Source organism: Triturus cristatus, chromosome 8 (genome assembly GCF_964204655.1).
Source record: "Triturus cristatus chromosome 8, aTriCri1.1, whole genome shotgun sequence".
Lineage (NCBI taxonomy): Eukaryota > Metazoa > Chordata > Amphibia > Caudata > Salamandridae > Triturus > Triturus cristatus.
The window spans coordinates 1,620,119,795-1,620,140,934 of NC_140591.1; the positions used below are offsets into that span (position 1 = coordinate 1,620,119,795).

The 21,140-nt window shown below is 32.6% G+C and overlaps 17 non-coding genes across 17 annotated transcripts; all 17 read right to left on the reverse strand.

Annotated features, from left to right (window-relative positions):
* Window positions 1-866: 866 nt before the first annotated feature.
* Window positions 867-939, reverse strand: TRNAT-CGU (transfer RNA threonine (anticodon CGU)). Its single transcript has one exon. It is a non-coding gene; the product is annotated as a tRNA-Thr (tRNA).
* A 947-nt stretch (window positions 940-1,886) lies between these two features.
* TRNAT-CGU (transfer RNA threonine (anticodon CGU)) lies at window positions 1,887-1,959 on the reverse strand. The gene has a single exon. It is a non-coding gene; the product is annotated as a tRNA-Thr (tRNA).
* Window positions 1,960-2,906: 947 nt separating this feature from the next.
* TRNAT-CGU (transfer RNA threonine (anticodon CGU)) lies at window positions 2,907-2,979 on the reverse strand. Its single transcript has one exon. It is a non-coding gene; the product is annotated as a tRNA-Thr (tRNA).
* Window positions 2,980-4,945: 1,966 nt separating this feature from the next.
* Window positions 4,946-5,018, reverse strand: TRNAT-CGU (transfer RNA threonine (anticodon CGU)). Its single transcript has one exon. It is a non-coding gene; the product is annotated as a tRNA-Thr (tRNA).
* Window positions 5,019-6,473: 1,455 nt separating this feature from the next.
* On the reverse strand, window positions 6,474-6,547 carry TRNAT-AGU (transfer RNA threonine (anticodon AGU)). Its single transcript has one exon. It is a non-coding gene; the product is annotated as a tRNA-Thr (tRNA).
* A 434-nt stretch (window positions 6,548-6,981) lies between these two features.
* TRNAT-CGU (transfer RNA threonine (anticodon CGU)) lies at window positions 6,982-7,054 on the reverse strand. The gene has a single exon. It is a non-coding gene; the product is annotated as a tRNA-Thr (tRNA).
* Window positions 7,055-8,001: 947 nt separating this feature from the next.
* TRNAT-CGU (transfer RNA threonine (anticodon CGU)) lies at window positions 8,002-8,074 on the reverse strand. The gene has a single exon. It is a non-coding gene; the product is annotated as a tRNA-Thr (tRNA).
* A 1,458-nt stretch (window positions 8,075-9,532) lies between these two features.
* On the reverse strand, window positions 9,533-9,606 carry TRNAT-AGU (transfer RNA threonine (anticodon AGU)). The gene has a single exon. It is a non-coding gene; the product is annotated as a tRNA-Thr (tRNA).
* A 1,190-nt stretch (window positions 9,607-10,796) lies between these two features.
* On the reverse strand, window positions 10,797-10,869 carry TRNAT-CGU (transfer RNA threonine (anticodon CGU)). Its single transcript has one exon. It is a non-coding gene; the product is annotated as a tRNA-Thr (tRNA).
* A 1,455-nt stretch (window positions 10,870-12,324) lies between these two features.
* TRNAT-AGU (transfer RNA threonine (anticodon AGU)) lies at window positions 12,325-12,398 on the reverse strand. Its single transcript has one exon. It is a non-coding gene; the product is annotated as a tRNA-Thr (tRNA).
* Window positions 12,399-12,832: 434 nt separating this feature from the next.
* Window positions 12,833-12,905, reverse strand: TRNAT-CGU (transfer RNA threonine (anticodon CGU)). Its single transcript has one exon. It is a non-coding gene; the product is annotated as a tRNA-Thr (tRNA).
* Window positions 12,906-13,852: 947 nt separating this feature from the next.
* On the reverse strand, window positions 13,853-13,925 carry TRNAT-CGU (transfer RNA threonine (anticodon CGU)). The gene has a single exon. It is a non-coding gene; the product is annotated as a tRNA-Thr (tRNA).
* Window positions 13,926-15,383: 1,458 nt separating this feature from the next.
* Window positions 15,384-15,457, reverse strand: TRNAT-AGU (transfer RNA threonine (anticodon AGU)). Its single transcript has one exon. It is a non-coding gene; the product is annotated as a tRNA-Thr (tRNA).
* Window positions 15,458-16,648: 1,191 nt separating this feature from the next.
* TRNAT-CGU (transfer RNA threonine (anticodon CGU)) lies at window positions 16,649-16,721 on the reverse strand. The gene has a single exon. It is a non-coding gene; the product is annotated as a tRNA-Thr (tRNA).
* A 1,455-nt stretch (window positions 16,722-18,176) lies between these two features.
* TRNAT-AGU (transfer RNA threonine (anticodon AGU)) lies at window positions 18,177-18,250 on the reverse strand. The gene has a single exon. It is a non-coding gene; the product is annotated as a tRNA-Thr (tRNA).
* A 434-nt stretch (window positions 18,251-18,684) lies between these two features.
* TRNAT-CGU (transfer RNA threonine (anticodon CGU)) lies at window positions 18,685-18,757 on the reverse strand. Its single transcript has one exon. It is a non-coding gene; the product is annotated as a tRNA-Thr (tRNA).
* Window positions 18,758-19,704: 947 nt separating this feature from the next.
* On the reverse strand, window positions 19,705-19,777 carry TRNAT-CGU (transfer RNA threonine (anticodon CGU)). The gene has a single exon. It is a non-coding gene; the product is annotated as a tRNA-Thr (tRNA).
* Window positions 19,778-21,140: the final 1,363 nt, after the last annotated feature.

Below are 21,140 nucleotides of genomic sequence, written 5' to 3' on the forward strand. Positions count from 1 at the left end.
TTCTAATGTTAAACAAGCAAGGATTCCTAATCTGTAAACAAGAATTGCTATGTTGTATTACAAAATAACACATTTTAAACTCAATCCCATATTTTGAATAGTTCATAAATAAGTGTTTTACATATATTCATCAATATTGCTCAAATCTAGGGTTATATTTCATCTGCCTCTTGCTCATTGAAATACCTTTTTGATTTTTGCAATCACAGTATTGTTACTATAATATTGAAAACACTTTCAGTTTTTATTAGGTTTAAGATGATCTGTTCAACCAAAAGATAAATCGAACTTTTCTAATTGAATTGAATCGCAGTACGACTTAATGAAAATAGTTTTTTATTTAAGAATGAGGAAAGAAAGGTACTGCTGAGATTTGAACTCAGGATCTCCTGTTTACTAGACAGGCGCTTTAACCAGCTAAGCCAGAGCACCCTCTTGAAAATGCTTTAAGATACAGTTTGCCATATGGTGTTCAAGAGAATCCTGAGTTTTTCACTTTCATAATCATTTCTCAGTTCAGAAAACGCTCTACTCAACTACTTTAGACGAGGATACTGATCCTATTGATAAACACCTCATTGATATATTGCTTATCCTGTTCATAAATGTTTTAATTATGCCTTCTTTAAGAATGCATTACTTGATTTCAACTCTAGAATGATTTTTCATCTCTATTTTGCTCTTTGTCACTCTTTTTTCCCTTTTTCATTCAAAGCATTACTTTGAAAATCTTCACAATACCACGTTTTTTTGTTTTTCAATTTAAGATGACCCATTCTAATGTTCACAGAACAATACTTTTCTTTTTAAAATGTATTAAACATTTGCGTGATGAAAATTATTTTTACATGTAAGGACCAATAATAAGGTGCTGCTGAGATTTGAACTCAGGATTTCCTGTTTACGAGACAGGCACTTTAACCACTTAGCCACAGCACCTATTTTAGTGATACAGAAGGGATCATTAATTTAGTATTGGTGATCAAATTCTGTGCCTGCGTTAAAGTGTCTTAATATGTATTCTAATGTTAAACAAGCAAGGATTCCTAATCTGTAAACAAGAATAGCTATGTTGTATTACAAAAGAACACATTTTAAGCTCAATCCCATATTTTGAATAGTTCATAAATAATTGTTTTACATATATTCATCAATATTGCTCAAATCTAGGGTTATATTTCATCTGCCTCTTGCTCATTGAAATACCTTTTTGATTTTTGCAATCAAGGTATTGTTACTATAATATTGAAAACACTTTCAGTTTTGATTAGGTTTAAGATGATCTGTTCAACCGAAAGATAAATCAGACTTTTCTAATTGAATTGAATCGCAGGACGACTTAATGAAAATAGTTTTTTATATTAGAATGAGGAAAGCAAGGCACTGCTGAGATTTGAACTCAGGATCTCCTGTTTACTAGAGAGGCACTTTAACCAGCTAAGCCACAGCACCCTCTTGATAAAGTTTTGAGGAACAGTTTGCCATATGGTGTTCAAGAGAAACCTGAGTTTTTCACTTTCATAATCATTTCTCAGTTCAGAAAACGCACTACTCAAATAGTTTAGACGAGGATACTGATCCTATTGATAAATACCTCATTGATATATTGCTTATCCTGTTCATAAATGTTTTAATTATGCCTTCTTTAAGAATGCATTACTTGAATTCAACTCTAGAATGATTTTTTATCTCTATTTTGCTCTTTGTCACTCTTTTTTCCCTTTTTCATTCAAAGCATTACTTTGAAAATCTTCACAATACCATGTTTTTTTGTTTTTCAATTTAAGATGACCCATTCTAATGTTCACAGAACAACACTTTTCTTTTTAAAATGTATTAAACATTTGCGTGATGAAAATTATTTTTACATGTAAGGACCAATAATAAGGTGCTGCTGAGATTTGAACTCAGGATTTCCTGTTTACGAGACAGGCGCTTTAACCACTTAGCCACAACACCTTTTTTAGTGATACAGAAGGGATCATTAATTTAGTATTGGTGATCAAATTCTGTGCCTGTGTTAAAGTGTCTTAATATGTATTCTAATGTTAAACAAGCAAGGATTCCTAATCTGTAAACAAGAATAGCTATGTTGTATTACAAAATAACACATTTTAAACTCAATCCCATATTTTGAATAGTTCATAAATAAGTGTTTTACATATATTCATCAATATTGCTCAAATCTAGGGTTATATTTCATCTGCCTCTTGCTCATTGAAATACCTTTTTGATTTTTGCAATCACAGTATTGTTACTATAATATTGAAAACACTTTCAGTTTTTATTAGGTTTAAGATGATCTGTTCAACCAAAAGATAAATTGAACTTTTCTAATTGAATTGAATCGCAGTACGACTTAATGAAAATAGTTTTTTATTTAAGAATGAGGAAAGAAAGGTACTGCTGAGATTTGAACTCAGGATCTCCTGTTTACTAGACAGGCGCTTTAACCAGCTAAGCCAGAGCACCCTCTTGAAAATGCTTTAAGGAACAGTTTGCCATATGGTGTTCAAGAGAATCCTGAGTTTTTCACTTTCATAATCATTTCTCAGTTCAGAAAACGCTCTACTCAACTACTTTAGACGAGGATACTGATCCTATTGATAAACACCTCATTGATATATTGCTTATCCTGTTCATAAATGTTTTAATTATGCCTTCTTTAAGAATGCATTACTTGATTTCAACTCTAGAATGATTTTTCATCTCTATTTTGCTCTTTGTCACTCTTTTTTCCCTTTTTCATTCAAAGCATTACTTTGAAAATCTTCACAATACCACGTTTTTTTGTTTTTCAATTTAAGATGACCCATTCTAATGTTCACAGAACAACACTTTTCTTTTTAAAATGTATTAAACATTTGCGTGATGAAAATTATTTTTACATGTAAGGACCAATAATAAGGTGCTACTGAGATTTGAACTCAGGATTTCCTGTTTACGAGACAGGCGCTTTAACCACTTAGCCACAGCACCTAATTTAGTGATACAGTAGGGATCATTAATTTAGTATTGGTGATCAAATTCTGTGCCTGTGTTAAAGTGTCTTAATATGTATTCTAATGTTAAACAAGCAAGGATTCCTAATCTGTAAACAAGAATACCTATGTTGTATTAAAAAAGAACACATTTTAAACTCAATCCCATATTTTGAATAGTTTATAAATAAGTGTTTTACAAATATTCATCAATATTGCTCAAATCTAGGGTCATATTTCATCTGCCTCTTGCTCATTGAAATTCCTTTTTAATTTTGCAATCACAGTATTGTTACTATAATATTGAAAACACTTTCAGTTTTTATTAGGTTTAAGATGATCTGTTCAACCGAAAGATAAATCAGACTTTTCTAATTTAATTGAATCGCAGGACGACTTAATGAAAATAATTTTTTATTTAAGAATGAGGAAAGCAAGGCACTGCTGAGATTTGAACACAGGATCTCCTGTTTACTAGACAGGCGCTTTAACCAGCTAAGCCAAAGCACCCTCCTGAAAATGCTTTAAGGAACAGTTTGCCATATGGTGTTCAAGAGAAACCGAGTTTTTCACTTTCATAATAATTTCTCAGTTCAGAAAACGCACTACTCAAATAGTTTAGACGAGAATACTGATCCTATTCATAAACACCTCATTGATATATTGCTTATCCTGTTCATAAATGTTTTAATCATGCCTTCTTTAAGAATGCATTACTTGAATTCAACTCTAGAATGATTTTTTATCTCTCTTTTGCTCTTTGTCACTCTTTTTTCCCTTTTTCATTCAAAGCATTACTTTGAAAATCTTCACAATACCACGTTTTTTTGTTTTTCAATTTAAGATGACCCATTCTAATGTTCACAGAACAACACTTTTCTTTTTAAAATGTATTAAACATTTGCGTTATGAAAATTATTTTTACATGTAAGGACCAATAATAAGGTGCTGCTGAGATTTGAACTCAGGATTTCCTGGTTATGAGACAGGCGCTTTAACCACTTAGCCACAGCACCTATTTTAGTGATACAGAAGGGATCATTAATTTAGTATTGGTTATCTAATTCTGTGCCTGTGTTAAAGTGTCTTAATAAGTTTTCTAATGTTAAACAAGCAAGGATTCCTAATCTGTAAACAAGAATAGCTATGTTGTATTAAAAAAGAACACATTTTAAACTCAATCCCATATTTTGAATAGTTCATAAATAAGTGTTTTACATATATTCATCAATATTGCTCAAATCTAGGGTTATATTTCATCTGCCTCTTGCTCATTGAAATACCTTTTTGATTTTTGCAATCACAGTATTGTTACTATAATATTGAAAACACTTTCAGTTATTATTAGGTTTAAGATGATCTGTACAACCGAAAGATAAATCAGACTTTTTTAATTGAATTGAATCGCAGGACGACTTAATGAAAATAGTTTTTTTATATAAGAATGAGGAAAGCAAGGCACTGCTGAGATTTGAACTCAGGATCTCCTGTTTACTAGACAGGCGCTTTAACCAGCTAAGCCACAGGACCCTCTTGAAAATGCTTTAAGGAACAGTTTGCCATATGGTGTTCAAGAGAATCCTGAGTTTTTCAGTTTCATAATCATTTCTCAGTTCAGAAAACGCTCTACTCAACTACTTTAGACGAGGATACTGATCCTATTCATAAACACCTCATTGATATATTGCTTATCTTGTTCATGAATGTTTTAATCATGCCTTCTTTAAGAATGCATTACTTGAATTCAACTCTAGAATGATTTTTTATCTCTATTTTGCTCTTTGTCACTCTTTTTTCCCTTTTTCATTCAAAACAGTACTTTAAAAATCTTCACAACACCATGTTTTTTTGTTTTTCAATTTAAGATGACCCATTCTAATGTTCACAGAACAATACTTTTCTTTTTAAAATGTATTAAACATTTGCGTGATGAAAATTATTTTTACATGTAAGGACCAATAAAAAGGTGCTGCTGAGATTTGAACTCAGGATTTCCTGTTTACGAGACAGGCACTTTAACCACTTAGCCACAGCACCTAATTTAGTGATACAGAAGGGATCATTAATTTAGTATTGGTGATCAAATTCTGTGCCTGCGTTAAAGTGTCTTAATATGTATTCTAATGTTAAACAAGCAAGGATTCCTAATCTGTAAACAAGAATAGCTATGTTGTATTACAAAAGAACACATTTTAAGCTCAATCCCATATTTTGAATAGTTCATAAATAATTGTTTTACATATATTCATCAATATTGCTCAAATCTAGGGTTATATTTCATCTGCCTCTTGCTCATTGAAATACCTTTTTGATTTTTGCAATCAAGGTATTGTTACTATAATATTGAAAACAGTTTCAGTTTTGATTAGGTTTAAGATGATCTGTTCAACCGAAAGATAAATCAGACTTTTCTAATTGAATTGAATCGCAGGACGACTTAATGAAAATAGTTTTTTATATAAGAATGAGGAAAGCAAGGCACTGCTGAGATTTGAACTCAGGATCTCCTGTTTACTAGAGAGGCACTTTAACCAGCTAAGCCACAGCACCCTCTTGATAAAGTTTTGAGGAACAGTTTGCCATATGGTGTTCAAGCGAAACCTGAGTTTTTCACTTTCATAATCATTTCTCAGTTCAGAAAACGCACTACTCAAATAGTTTAGACGAGGATACTGATCCTATTGATAAATACCTCATTGATATATTGCTTATCCTGTTCATAAATGTTTTAATTATGCCTTCTTTAAGAATGCATTACTTGAATTCAACTCTAGAATGATTTTTTATCTCTATTTTGCTCTTTGTCACTCTTTTTTCCCTTTTTCATTCAAAGCATTACTTTGAAAATCTTCACAATACCATGTTTTTTTGTTTTTCAATTTAAGATGACCCATTCTAATGTTCACAGAACAACACTTTTCTTTTTAAAATGTATTAAACATTTGCGTGATGAAAATTATTTTTACATGTAAGGACTATAAGGTGCTGCTGAGATTTGAACTCAGGAGTTCCTGTTTACGAGACATGCGCTTTAACCACTTAGCCACAGCACCTTTTTTAGTGATACAGAAGGGATCATTAATTTAGTATTGGTGATCAAATTCTGTGTCTGTGTTAAAGTGTCTTAATATGTATTCTAATGTTAAACAAGCAAGGATTCCTAATCTGTAAACAAGAATAGCTATGTTGTATTACAAAATAACACATTTTAAACTCAATCCCATATTTTGAATAGTTCATAAATAAGTGTTTTACATATATTCATCAATATTGCTCAAATCTAGGGTTATATTTCATCTGCCTCTTGCTCATTGAATACCTTTTTGATTTTTGAAATCACAGTATTGTTACTATAATATTGAAAACACTTTCAGTTTTTATTAGGTTTAAGATGATCTGTTCAACCGAAAGATAAATCAGACTTTTCTAATGTAATTGAATCGCAGGACGACTTAATGAAAATAATTTTTTTATTTAAGAATGAGGAAAGCAAGGCACTGCTGAGATTTGAACTCAGGATCTCCTGTTTACTAGACAGGCGCTTTAACCAGCTAAGCCACAGCACCCTCTTGAAAATGCTTTAAGGAACAGTTTGCCATATGGTGTTCAAGAGAAACCTGAGTTTTTCACTTTCATAATCATTTCTCAGTTCAGAAAACGCACTACTCAAATAGTTTAGACGAGGATACTGATCCTATTCATAAACACATCATTGATATATTGCTTATCCTGTTCATAAATGTTTTATTTATGCCTTCTTTAAGAATGCATTACTTGAATTCAACTCTAGAATGATTTTTTATCTCTATTTTGCTCTTTGTCACTCTTTTTTCCCTTTTTCATTCAAAGCATTACTTTGAAAATCTTCACAATACCACGTTTTTTTGTTTTTCAATTTAAGATGACCCATTCTAATGTTCACAGAACAACACTTTTCTTTTTAAAATGTATTAAACATTTGCGTGATGAAAATTATTTTTACATGTAAGGACCAATAATAAGGTGCTGCTGAGATTTGAACTCAGGATTTCCTGTTTACGAGACAGGCGCTTTAACCACTTAGCCACAGCACCTATTTAAGTCATACAGAAGGGATCATTAATTTAGTATTGGTGATCAAATTCTGTGCCTGTGTTAAAGTGTCTTAATATGTATTCTAATGTTAAACAAGCAAGGATTCCTAATCTGTAAACAAGAATAGCTATGTTGTATTACAAAATAACACATTTTAAACTCAATCCCATATTTTGAATAGTTCATAAATAAGTGTTTTACATATATTCATCAATATTGCTCAAATCAAGGGTTATATTTCATCTGCCTCTTGCTCATTGAAATACCTTTTTGATTTTTGCAATCACAGTATTGTTACTATAATATTGAAAACACTTTCAGTTTTTATTAGGTTTAAGATGATCTGTTCAACCAAAAGATAAATCGAACTTTTCTAATTGAATTGAATCGCAGTACGACTTAATGAAAATAGTTTTTTATTTAAGAATGAGGAAAGAAAGGTACTGCTGAGATTTGAACTCAGGATCTCCTGTTTACTAGACAGGCGCTTTAACCAGCTAAGCCAGAGCACCCTCTTGAAAATGCTTTAAGGAACAGTTTGCCATATGGTGTTCAAGAGAATCCTGAGTTTTTCACTTTCATAATCATTTCTCAGTTCAGAAAACGCTCTACTCAACTACTTTAGACGAGGATACTGATCCTATTGATAAACACCTCATTGATATATTGCTTATCCTGTTCATAAATGTTTTAATTATGCCTTCTTTAAGAATGCATTACTTGATTTCAAATCTAGAATGATTTTTCATCTCTATTTTGCTCTTTGTCACTCTTTTTTCCCTTTTTCATTCAAAGCATTACTTTGAAAATCTTCACAATACCACGTTTTTTTGTTTTTCAATTTAAGATGACCCATTCTAATGTTCACAGAACAACACTTTTCTTTTTAAAATGTATTAAACATTTGCGTGATGAAAATTATTTTTACATGTAAGGACCAATAATAAGGTGCTGCTGAGATTTGAACTCAGGATTTCCTGTTTACGAGACAGGCGCTTTAACCACTTAGCCACAGCACCTAATTTAGTGATACAGAAGGGATCATTAATTTAGTATTGGTGATCAAATTCTGTGCCTGTGTTAAAGTGTCTTAATATGTATTCTAATGTTAAACAAGCAAGGATTCCTAATCTGTAAACAAGAATACCTATGTTGTATTAAAAAAGAACACATTTTAAACTCAATCCCATATTTTGAATAGTTTATAAATAAGTGTTTTACAAATATTCATCAATATTGCTCAAATCTAGGGTCATATTTCATCTGCCTCTTGCTCATTGAAATACCTTTTTAATTTTGCAATCACAGTATTGTTACTATAATATTGAAAACACTTTCAGTTTTTATTAGGTTTAAGATGATCTGTTCAACCGAAAGATAAATCAGACTTTTCTAATTGAATTGAATCGCAGGACGACTTAATGAAAATAATTTTTTATTTAAGAATGAGGAAAGCAAGGCACTACTGAGATTTGAACACAGGATCTCCTGTTTACTAGATAGGCGCTTTAACCAGCTAAGCCAAAGCACCCTCCTGAAAATGCTTTAAGGAACAGTTTGCCATATGGTGTTCAAGAGAAACCGAGTTTTTCACTTTCATAATAATTTCTCAGTTCAGAAAACGCACTACTCAAATAGTTTAGACGAGAATACTGATCCTATTCATAAACACCTCATTGATATATTGCTTATCCTGTTCATAAATGTTTTAATCATGCCTTCTTTAAGAATGCATTACTTGAATTCAACTCTAGAATGATTTTTTATCTCTCTTTTGCTCTTTGTCACTCTTTTTTCCCTTTTTCATTCAAAGCATTACTTTGAAAATCTTCACAATACCACGTTTTTTTGTTTTTCAATTTAAGATGACCCATTCTAATGTTCACAGAACAACACTTTTCTTTTTAAAATGTATTAAACATTTGCGTTATGAAAATTATTTTTACATGTAAGGACCAATAATAAGGTGCTGCTGAGATTTGAACTCAGGATTTCCTGGTTATGAGACAGGCGCTTTAACCACTTAGCCACAGCACCTATTTTAGTGATACAGAAGGGATCATTAATTTAGTATTGGTTATCTAATTCTGTGCCTGTGTTAAAGTGTCTTAATAAGTTTTCTAATGTTAAACAAGCAAGGATTCCTAATCTGTAAACAAGAATAGCTATGTTGTATTAAAAAAGAACACATTTTAAACTCAATCCCATATTTTGAATAGTTCATAAATAGGTGTTTTACATATATTCATCAATATTGCTCAAATCTAGGGTTATATTTCATCTGCCTCTTGCTCATTGAAATACCTTTTTGATTTTTGCAATCACAGTATTGTTACTATAATATTGAAAACACTTTCAGTTATTATTAGGTTTAAGATGATCTGTACAACCGAAAGATAAATCAGACTTTTCTAATTGAATTGAATCGCAGGACGACTTAATGAAAATAGTTGTTTTATATAAGAATGAGGAAAGCAAGGCACTGCTGAGATTTGAACTCAGGATCTCCTGTTTACTAGACAGGCGCTTTAACCAGCTAAGCCACAGCACCCTCTTGAAAATGCTTTAAGGAACAGTTTGCCATATGGTGTTCAAGAGAATCCTGAGTTTTTCACTTTCATAATCATTTCTCAGTTCAGAAAACGCTCTACTCAACTACTTTAGACGAGGATACTGATCCTATTCATAAACACCTCATTGATATATTGCTTATCTTGTTCATAAATGTTTTAATCATGCTGTTATAATCTCCATCTTTACACTTGGTATAGCCCAACCCCCCCTCCCACTCTGACACAGTTGGTACGCCCGAGCTGTGGAAGCTCACCTTAGAATGTTGTGTAACGTAGGTTCTATGTGACTGAGGAGAGCGGATGACTAGAATAAAGAGAGTCACACTTACCTCGTGTGTGGTCTATCTTTTCATAACACTGGCAGTTTAAGAGGGAGGGAACCCTGCACCAAAATGAACCCGGGGTGGTTGGGAGGAGGAAGAAGGGTAGTCCCCGACCTTGGTAAGAGTAGAGTGAAGATTGCTCAACACCAACGCAAATACAAAGGATGGTACGACCAGAAGCATGGCGTTAAAGCCCAGGAGTACAAGGTTGGCTCCACCGTACAGGTTAAGATGCCCACTCATGTTCCTCCAGGACGCAGCAAGTACCATACACACCAGGGCGTGGTCAAGTGTGGACGCAATGTAGTTCGTCTGGAGAATGGACAGACATGGAGCAAAGACAGAGTGGTTAACTCACCCCAACTGTGAAGCCTTTCCTTTGTTTCCCCACATAAGGAGATGTGTTATAATCTCCATCTTTACACTTGGTATAGCCCAACCCCCCCCCCCCACTCTGACACAGTTGGTACGCCCGAGCTGTGGAAGCTCACCTTAGAATGTTGTGTAACGTAGGTTCTATGTGACTGAGGAGAGCGGATGACTAGAATAAAGAGAGTCACACTTACCTCGTGTGTGGTCTATCTTTTCATAACACATGCCTTCTTTAAGAATGCATTACTTGAATTCAACTCTAGAATGATTTTTTATCTCTATTTTGCTCTTTGTCACTCTTTTTTCCCTTTTTCATTCAAAACAGTACTTTAAAAATCTTCACAACACCATGTTTTTTTGTTTTTCAATTTAAGATGACCCATTCTAATGTTCACAGAACAATACTTTTCTTTTTAAAATGTATTAAACATTTGCGTGATGAAAATTATTTTTACATGTAAGGACCAATAAAAAGGTGCTGCTGAGATTTGAACTCAGGATTTCCTGTTTACGAGACAGGCACTTTAACCACTTAGCCACAGCACCTAATTTAGTGATACAGAAGGGATCATTAATTTAGTATTGGTGATCAAATTCTGTGCCTGCGTTAAAGTGTCTTAATATGTATTCTAATGTTAAACAAGCAAGGATTCCTAATCTGTAAACAAGAATAGCTATGTTGTATTACAAAAGAACACATTTTAAGCTCAATCCCATATTTTGAATAGTTCATAAATAATTGTTTTACATATATTCATCAATATTGCTCAAATCTAGGGTTATATTTCATCTGCCTCTTGCTCATTGAAATACCTTTTTGATTTTTGCAATCAAGGTATTGTTACTATAATATTGAAAACACTTTCAGTTTTGATTAGGTTTAAGATGATCTGTTCAACCGAAAGATAAATCAGACTTTTCTAATTGAATTGAATCGCAGGACGACTTAATGAAAATAGTTTTTTATATAAGAATGAGGAAAGCAAGGCACTGCTGAGATTTGAACTCAGGATCTCCTGTTTACTAGAGAGGCACTTTAACCAGCTAAGCCACAGCACCCTCTTGATAAAGTTTTGAGGAACAGTTTGCCATATGGTGTTCAAGCGAAACCTGAGTTTTTCACTTTCATAATCATTTCTCAGTTCAGAAAACGCACTACTCAAATAGTTTAGACGAGGATACTGATCCTATTGATAAATACCTCATTGATATATTGCTTATCCTGTTCATAAATGTTTTAATTATGCCTTCTTTAAGAATGCATTACTTGAATTCAACTCTAGAATGATTTTTTATCTCTATTTTGCTCTTTGTCACTCTTTTTTCCCTTTTTCATTCAAAGCATTACTTTGAAAATCTTCACAATACCATGTTTTTTTGTTTTTCAATTTAAGATGACCCATTCTAATGTTCACAGAACAACACTTTTCTTTTTAAAATGTATTAAACATTTGCGTGATGAAAATTATTTTTACATGTAAGGACTATAAGGTGCTGCTGAGATTTGAACTCAGGAGTTCCTGTTTACGAGACATGCGCTTTAACCACTTAGCCACAGCACCTTTTTTAGTGATACAGAAGGGATCATTAATTTAGTATTGGTGATCAAATTCTGTGTCTGTGTTAAAGTGTCTTAATATGTATTCTAATGTTAAACAAGCAAGGATTCCTAATCTGTAAACAAGAATAGCTATGTTGTATTACAAAATAACACATTTTAAACTCAATCCCATATTTTGAATAGTTCATAAATAAGTGTTTTACATATATTCATCAATATTGCTCAAATCTAGGGTTATATTTCATCTGCCTCTTGCTCATTGAATACCTTTTTGATTTTTGAAATCACAGTATTGTTACTATAATATTGAAAACACTTTCAGTTTTTATTAGGTTTAAGATGATCTGTTCAACCGAAAGATAAATCAGACTTTTCTAATGTAATTGAATCGCAGGACGACTTAATGAAAATAATTTTTTTATTTAAGAATGAGGAAAGCAAGGCACTGCTGAGATTTGAACTCAGGATCTCCTGTTTACTAGACAGGCGCTTTAACCAGCTAAGCCACAGCACCCTCTTGAAAATGCTTTAAGGAACAGTTTGCCATATGGTGTTCAAGAGAAACCTGAGTTTTTCACTTTCATAATCATTTCTCAGTTCAGAAAACGCACTACTCAAATAGTTTAGACGAGGATACTGATCCTATTCATAAACACATCATTGATATATTGCTTATCCTGTTCATAAATGTTTTATTTATGCCTTCTTTAAGAATGCATTACTTGAATTCAACTCTAGAATGATTTTTTATCTCTATTTTGCTCTTTGTCACTCTTTTTTCCCTTTTTCATTCAAAGCATTACTTTGAAAATCTTCACAATACCACGTTTTTTTGTTTTTCAATTTAAGATGACCCATTCTAATGTTCACAGAACAACACTTTTCTTTTTAAAATGTATTAAACATTTGCGTGATGAAAATTATTTTTACATGTAAGGACCAATAATAAGGTGCTGCTGAGATTTGAACTCAGGATTTCCTGTTTACGAGACAGGCGCTTTAACCACTTAGCCACAGCACCTATTTAAGTCATACAGAAGGGATCATTAATTTAGTATTGGTGATCAAATTCTGTGCCTGTGTTAAAGTGTCTTAATATGTATTCTAATGTTAAACAAGCAAGGATTCCTAATCTGTAAACAAGAATAGCTATGTTGTATTACAAAATAACACATTTTAAACTCAATCCCATATTTTGAATAGTTCATAAATAAGTGTTTTACATATATTCATCAATATTGCTCAAATCAAGGGTTATATTTCATCTGCCTCTTGCTCATTGAAATACCTTTTTGATTTTTGCAATCACAGTATTGTTACTATAATATTGAAAACACTTTCAGTTTTTATTAGGTTTAAGATGATCTGTTCAACCAAAAGATAAATCGAACTTTTCTAATTGAATTGAATCGCAGTACGACTTAATGAAAATAGTTTTTTATTTAAGAATGAGGAAAGAAAGGTACTGCTGAGATTTGAACTCAGGATCTCCTGTTTACTAGACAGGCGCTTTAACCAGCTAAGCCAGAGCACCCTCTTGAAAATGCTTTAAGGAACAGTTTGCCATATGGTGTTCAAGAGAATCCTGAGTTTTTCACTTTCATAATCATTTCTCAGTTCAGAAAACGCTCTACTCAACTACTTTAGACGAGGATACTGATCCTATTGATAAACACCTCATTGATATATTGCTTATCCTGTTCATAAATGTTTTAATTATGCCTTCTTTAAGAATGCATTACTTGATTTCAAATCTAGAATGATTTTTCATCTCTATTTTGCTCTTTGTCACTCTTTTTTCCCTTTTTCATTCAAAGCATTACTTTGAAAATCTTCACAATACCACGTTTTTTTGTTTTTCAATTTAAGATGACCCATTCTAATGTTCACAGAACAACACTTTTCTTTTTAAAATGTATTAAACATTTGCGTGATGAAAATTATTTTTACATGTAAGGACCAATAATAAGGTGCTGCTGAGATTTGAACTCAGGATTTCCTGTTTACGAGACAGGCGCTTTAACCACTTAGCCACAGCACCTAATTTAGTGATACAGAAGGGATCATTAATTTAGTATTGGTGATCAAATTCTGTGCCTGTGTTAAAGTGTCTTAATATGTATTCTAATGTTAAACAAGCAAGGATTCCTAATCTGTAAACAAGAATACCTATGTTGTATTAAAAAAGAACACATTTTAAACTCAATCCCATATTTTGAATAGTTTATAAATAAGTGTTTTACAAATATTCATCAATATTGCTCAAATCTAGGGTCATATTTCATCTGCCTCTTGCTCATTGAAATACCTTTTTAATTTTGCAATCACAGTATTGTTACTATAATATTGAAAACACTTTCAGTTTTTATTAGGTTTAAGATGATCTGTTCAACCGAAAGATAAATCAGACTTTTCTAATTGAATTGAATCGCAGGACGACTTAATGAAAATAATTTTTTATTTAAGAATGAGGAAAGCAAGGCACTACTGAGATTTGAACACAGGATCTCCTGTTTACTAGATAGGCGCTTTAACCAGCTAAGCCAAAGCACCCTCCTGAAAATGCTTTAAGGAACAGTTTGCCATATGGTGTTCAAGAGAAACCGAGTTTTTCACTTTCATAATAATTTCTCAGTTCAGAAAACGCACTACTCAAATAGTTTAGACGAGAATACTGATCCTATTCATAAACACCTCATTGATATATTGCTTATCCTGTTCATAAATGTTTTAATCATGCCTTCTTTAAGAATGCATTACTTGAATTCAACTCTAGAATGATTTTTTATCTCTCTTTTGCTCTTTGTCACTCTTTTTTCCCTTTTTCATTCAAAGCATTACTTTGAAAATCTTCACAATACCACGTTTTTTTGTTTTTCAATTTAAGATGACCCATTCTAATGTTCACAGAACAACACTTTTCTTTTTAAAATGTATTAAACATTTGCGTTATGAAAATTATTTTTACATGTAAGGACCAATAATAAGGTGCTGCTGAGATTTGAACTCAGGATTTCCTGGTTATGAGACAGGCGCTTTAACCACTTAGCCACAGCACCTATTTTAGTGATACAGAAGGGATCATTAATTTAGTATTGGTTATCTAATTCTGTGCCTGTGTTAAAGTGTCTTAATAAGTTTTCTAATGTTAAACAAGCAAGGATTCCTAATCTGTAAACAAGAATAGCTATGTTGTATTAAAAAAGAACACATTTTAAACTCAATCCCATATTTTGAATAGTTCATAAATAGGTGTTTTACATATATTCATCAATATTGCTCAAATCTAGGGTTATATTTCATCTGCCTCTTGCTCATTGAAATACCTTTTTGATTTTTGCAATCACAGTATTGTTACTATAATATTGAAAACACTTTCAGTTATTATTAGGTTTAAGATGATCTGTACAACCGAAAGATAAATCAGACTTTTCTAATTGAATTGAATCGCAGGACGACTTAATGAAAATAGTTGTTTTATATAAGAATGAGGAAAGCAAGGCACTGCTGAGATTTGAACTCAGGATCTCCTGTTTACTAGACAGGCGCTTTAACCAGCTAAGCCACAGCACCCTCTTGAAAATGCTTTAAGGAACAGTTTGCCATATGGTGTTCAAGAGAATCCTGAGTTTTTCACTTTCATAATCATTTCTCAGTTCAGAAAACGCTCTACTCAACTACTTTAGATGAGGATACTGATCCTATTCATAAACACCTCATTGATATATTGCTTATCTTGTTCATAAATGTTTTAATCATGCTGTTATAATCTCCATCTTTACACTTGGTATAGCCCAACCCCCCCTCCCACTCTGACACAGTTGGTACGCCCGAGCTGTGGAAGCTCACCTTAGAATGTTGTGTAACGTAGGTTCTATGTGACTGAGGAGAGCGGATGACTAGAATAAAGAGAGTCACACTTACCTCGTGTGTGGTCTATCTTTTCATAACACTGGCAGTTTAAGAGGGAGGGAACCCTGCACCAAAATGAACCCGGGGTGGTTGGGAGGAGGAAGAAGGGTAGTCCCCGACCTTGGTAAGAGTAGAGTGAAGATTGCTCAACACCAACGCAAATACAAAGGATGGTACGACCAGAAGCATGGCGTTAAAGCCCAGGAGTACAAGGTTGGCTCCACCGTACAGGTTAAGATGCCCACTCATGTTCCTCCAGGACGCAGCAAGTACCATACACACCAGGGCGTGGTCAAGTGTGGACGCAATGTAGTTCGTCTGGAGAATGGACAGACATGGAGCAAAGACAGAGTGGTTAACTCACCCCAACTGTGAAGCCTTTCCTTTGTTTCCCCACATAAGGAGATGTGTTATAATCTCCATCTTTACACTTGGTATAGCCCAACCCCCCCCCCCCCACTCTGACACAGTTGGTACGCCCGAGCTGTGGAAGCTCACCTTAGAATGTTGTGTAACGTAGGTTCTATGTGACTGAGGAGAGCGGATGACTAGAATAAAGAGAGTCACACTTACCTCGTGTGTGGTCTATCTTTTCATAACACATGCCTTCTTTAAGAATGCATTACTTGAATTCAACTCTAGAATGATTTTTTATCTCTATTTTGCTCTTTGTCACTCTTTTTTCCCTTTTTCATTCAAAACAGTACTTTAAAAATCTTCACAACACCATGTTTTTTTGTTTTTCAATTTAAGATGACCCATTCTAATGTTCACAGAACAATACTTTTCTTTTTAAAATGTATTAAACATTTGCGTGATGAAAATTATTTTTACATGTAAGGACCAATAAAAAGGTGCTGCTGAGATTTGAACTCAGGATTTCCTGTTTACGAGACAGGCACTTTAACCACTTAGCCACAGCACCTAATTTAGTGATACAGAAGGGATCATTAATTTAGTATTGGTGATCAAATTCTGTGCCTGCGTTAAAGTGTCTTAATATGTATTCTAATGTTAAACAAGCAAGGATTCCTAATCTGTAAACAAGAATAGCTATGTTGTATTACAAAAGAACACATTTTAAGCTCAATCCCATATTTTGAATAGTTCATAAATAATTGTTTTACATATATTCATCAATATTGCTCAAATCTAGGGTTATATTTCATCTGCCTCTTGCTCATTGAAATACCTTTTTGATTTTTGCAATCAAGGTATTGTTACTATAATATTGAAAACACTTTCAGTTTTGATTAGGTTTAAGATGATCTGTTCAACCGAAAGATAAATCAGACTTTTCTAATTGAATTGAATCGCAGGACGACTTAATGAAAATAGTTTTTTATATAAGAATGAGGAAAGCAAGGCACTGCTGAGATTTGAACTCAGGATCTCCTGTTTACTAGAGAGGCACTTTAACCAGCTAAGCCACAGCACCCTCTTGATAAAGTTTTGAGGAACAGTTTGCCATATGGTGTTCAAGCGAAACCTGAGTTTTTCACTTTCATAATCATTTCTCAGTTCAGAAAACGCACTACTCAAATAGTTTAGACGAGGATACTGATCCTATTGATAAATACCTCATTGATATATTGCTTATCCTGTTCATAAATGTTTTAATTATGCCTTCTTTAAGAATGCATTACTTGAATTCAACTCTAGAATGATTTTTTATCTCTATTTTGCTCTTTGTCACTCTTTTTTCCCTTTTTCATTCAAAGCATTACTTTGAAAATCTTCACAATACCATGTTTTTTTCTTTTTCAATTTAAGATGACCCATTCTAATGTTCACAGAACAACACTTTTCTTTTTAAAATGTATTAAACATTTGCGTGATGAAAATTATTTTTACATGTAAGGACTATAAGGTGCTGCTGAGATTTGAACTCAGGAGTTCCTGTTTACGAGACATGCGCTTTAACCACTTAGCCACAGCACCTTTTTTAGTGATACAGAAGGGATCATTAATTTAGTATTGGTGATCAAATTCTGTGTCTGTGTTAAAGTGTCTTAATATGTATTCTAATGTTAAACAAGCAAGGATTCCTAATCTGTAAACAAGAATAGCTATGTTGTATTACAAAATAACACATTTTAAACTCAATCCCATATTTTGAATAGTTCATAAATAAGTGTTTTACATATATTCATCAATATTGCTCAAATCTAGGGTTATATTTCATCTGCCTCTTGCTCATTGAATACCTTTTTGATTTTTGAAATCACAGTATTGTTACTATAATATTGAAAACACTTTCAGTTTTTATTAGGTTTAAGATGATCTGTTCAACCGAAAGATAAATCAGACTTTTCTAATGTAATTGAATCGCAGGACGACTTAATGAAAATAATTTTTTTATTTAAGAATGAGGAAAGCAAGGCACTGCTGAGATTTGAACTCAGGATCTCCTGTTTACTAGACAGGCGCTTTAACCAGCTAAGCCACAGCACCCTCTTGAAAATGCTTTAAGGAACAGTTTGCCATATGGTGTTCAAGAGAAACCTGAGTTTTTCACTTTCATAATCATTTCTCAGTTCAGAAAACGCACTACTCAAATAGTTTAGACGAGGATACTGATCCTATTCATAAACACATCATTGATATATTGCTTATCCTGTTCATAAATGTTTTATTTATGCCTTCTTTAAGAATGCATTACTTGAATTCAACTCTAGAATGATTTTTTATCTCTATTTTGCTCTTTGTCACTCTTTTTTCCCTTTTTCATTCAAAGCATTACTTTGAAAATCTTCACAATACCACGTTTTTTTGTTTTTCAATTTAAGATGACCCATTCTAATGTTCACAGAACAACACTTTTCTTTTTAAAATGTATTAAACATTTGCGTGATGAAAATTATTTTTACATGTAAGGACCAATAATAAGGTGCTGCTGAGATTTGAACTCAGGATTTCCTGTTTACGAGACAGGCGCTTTAACCACTTAGCCACAGCACCTATTTAAGTCATACAGAAGGGATCATTAATTTAGTATTGGTGATCAAATTCTGTGCCTGTGTTAAAGTGTCTTAATATGTATTCTAATGTTAAACAAGCAAGGATTCCTAATCTGTAAACAAGAATAGCTATGTTGTATTACAAAATAACACATTTTAAACTCAATCCCATATTTTGAATAGTTCATAAATAAGTGTTTTACATATATTCATCAATATTGCTCAAATCAAGGGTTATATTTCATCTGCCTCTTGCTCATTGAAATACCTTTTTGATTTTTGCAATCACAGTATTGTTACTATAATATTGAAAACACTTTCAGTTTTTATTAGGTTTAAGATGATCTGTTCAACCAAAAGATAAATCGAACTTTTCTAATTGAATTGAATCGCAGTACGACTTAATGAAAATAGTTTTTTATTTAAGAATGAGGAAAGAAAGGTACTGCTGAGATTTGAACTCAGGATCTCCTGTTTACTAGACAGGCGCTTTAACCAGCTAAGCCAGAGCACCCTCTTGAAAATGCTTTAAGGAACAGTTTGCCATATGGTGTTCAAGAGAATCCTGAGTTTTTCACTTTCATAATCATTTCTCAGTTCAGAAAACGCTCTACTCAACTACTTTAGACGAGGATACTGATCCTATTGATAAACACCTCATTGATATATTGCTTATCCTGTTCATAAATGTTTTAATTATGCCTTCTTTAAGAATGCATTACTTGATTTCAAATCTAGAATGATTTTTCATCTCTATTTTGCTCTTTGTCACTCTTTTTTCCCTTTTTCATTCAAAGCATTACTTTGAAAATCTTCACAATACCACGTTTTTTTGTTTTTCAATTTAAGATGACCCATTCTAATGTTCACAGAACAACACTTTTCTTTTTAAAATGTATTAAACATTTGCGTGATGAAAATTATTTTTACATGTAAGGACCAATAATAAGGTGCTGCTGAGATTTGAACTCAGGATTTCCTGTTTACGAGACAGGCGCTTTAACCACTTAGCCACAGCACCTAATTTAGTGATACAGAAGGGATCATTAATTTAGTATTGGTGATCAAATTCTGTGCCTGTGTTAAAGTGTCCTAATATGTATTCTAATGTTAAACAAGCAAGGATTCCTAATCTGTAAACAAGAATACCTATGTTGTATTAAAAAAGAACACATTTTAAACTCAATCCCATATTTTGAATAGTTTATAAATAAGTGTTTTACAAATATTCATCAATATTGCTCAAATCTAGGGTCATATTTCATCTGCCTCTTGCTCATTGAAATACCTTTTTAATTTTGCAATCACAGTATTGTTACTATAATATTGAAAACACTTTCAGTTTTTATTAGGTTTAAGATGATCTGTTCAACCGAAAGATAAATCAGACTTTTCTAATTGAATTGAATCGCAGGACGACTTAATGAAAATAATTTTTTATTTAAGAATGAGGAAAGCAAGGCACTACTGAGATTTGAACACAGGATCTCCTGTTTACTAGATAGGCGCTTTAACCAGCTAAGCCAAAGCACCCTCCTGAAAATGCTTTAAGGAACAGTTTGCCATATGGTGTTCAAGAGAAACCGAGTTTTTCACTTTCATAATAATTTCTCAGTTCAGAAAACGCACTACTCAAATAGTTTAGACGAGAATACTGATCCTATTCATAAACACCTCATTGATATATTGCTTATCCTGTTCATAAATGTTTTAATCATGCCTTCTTTAAGAATGCATTACTTGAATTCAACTCTAGAATGATTTTTTATCTCTCTTTTGCTCTTTGTCACTCTTTTTTCCCTTTTTCATTCAAAGCATTACTTTGAAAATCTTCACAATACCACGTTTTTTTGTTTTTCAATTTAAGATGACCCATTCTAATGTTCACAGAACAACACTTTTCTTTTTAAAATGTATTAAACATTTGCGTTATGAAAATTATTTTTACATGTAAGGACCAATAATAAGGTGCTGCTGAGATTTGAACTCAGGATTTCCTGGTTATGAGACAGGCGCTTTAACCACTTAGCCACAGCACCTATTTTAGTGATACAGAAGGGATCATTAATTTAGTATTGGTTATCTAATTCTGTGCCTGTGTTAAAGTGTCTTAATAAGTTTTCTAATGTTAAACAAGCAAGGATTCCTAATCTGTAAACAAGAATAGCTATGTTGTATTAAAAAAGAACACATTTTAAACTCAATCCCATATTTTGAATAGTTCATAAATAGGTGTTTTACATATATTCATCAATATTGCTCAAATCTAGGGTTATATTTCATCTGCCTCTTGCTCATTGAAATACCTTTTTGATTTTTGCAATCACAGTATTGTTACTATAATATTGAAAACACTTTCAGTTATTATTAGGTTTAAGATGATC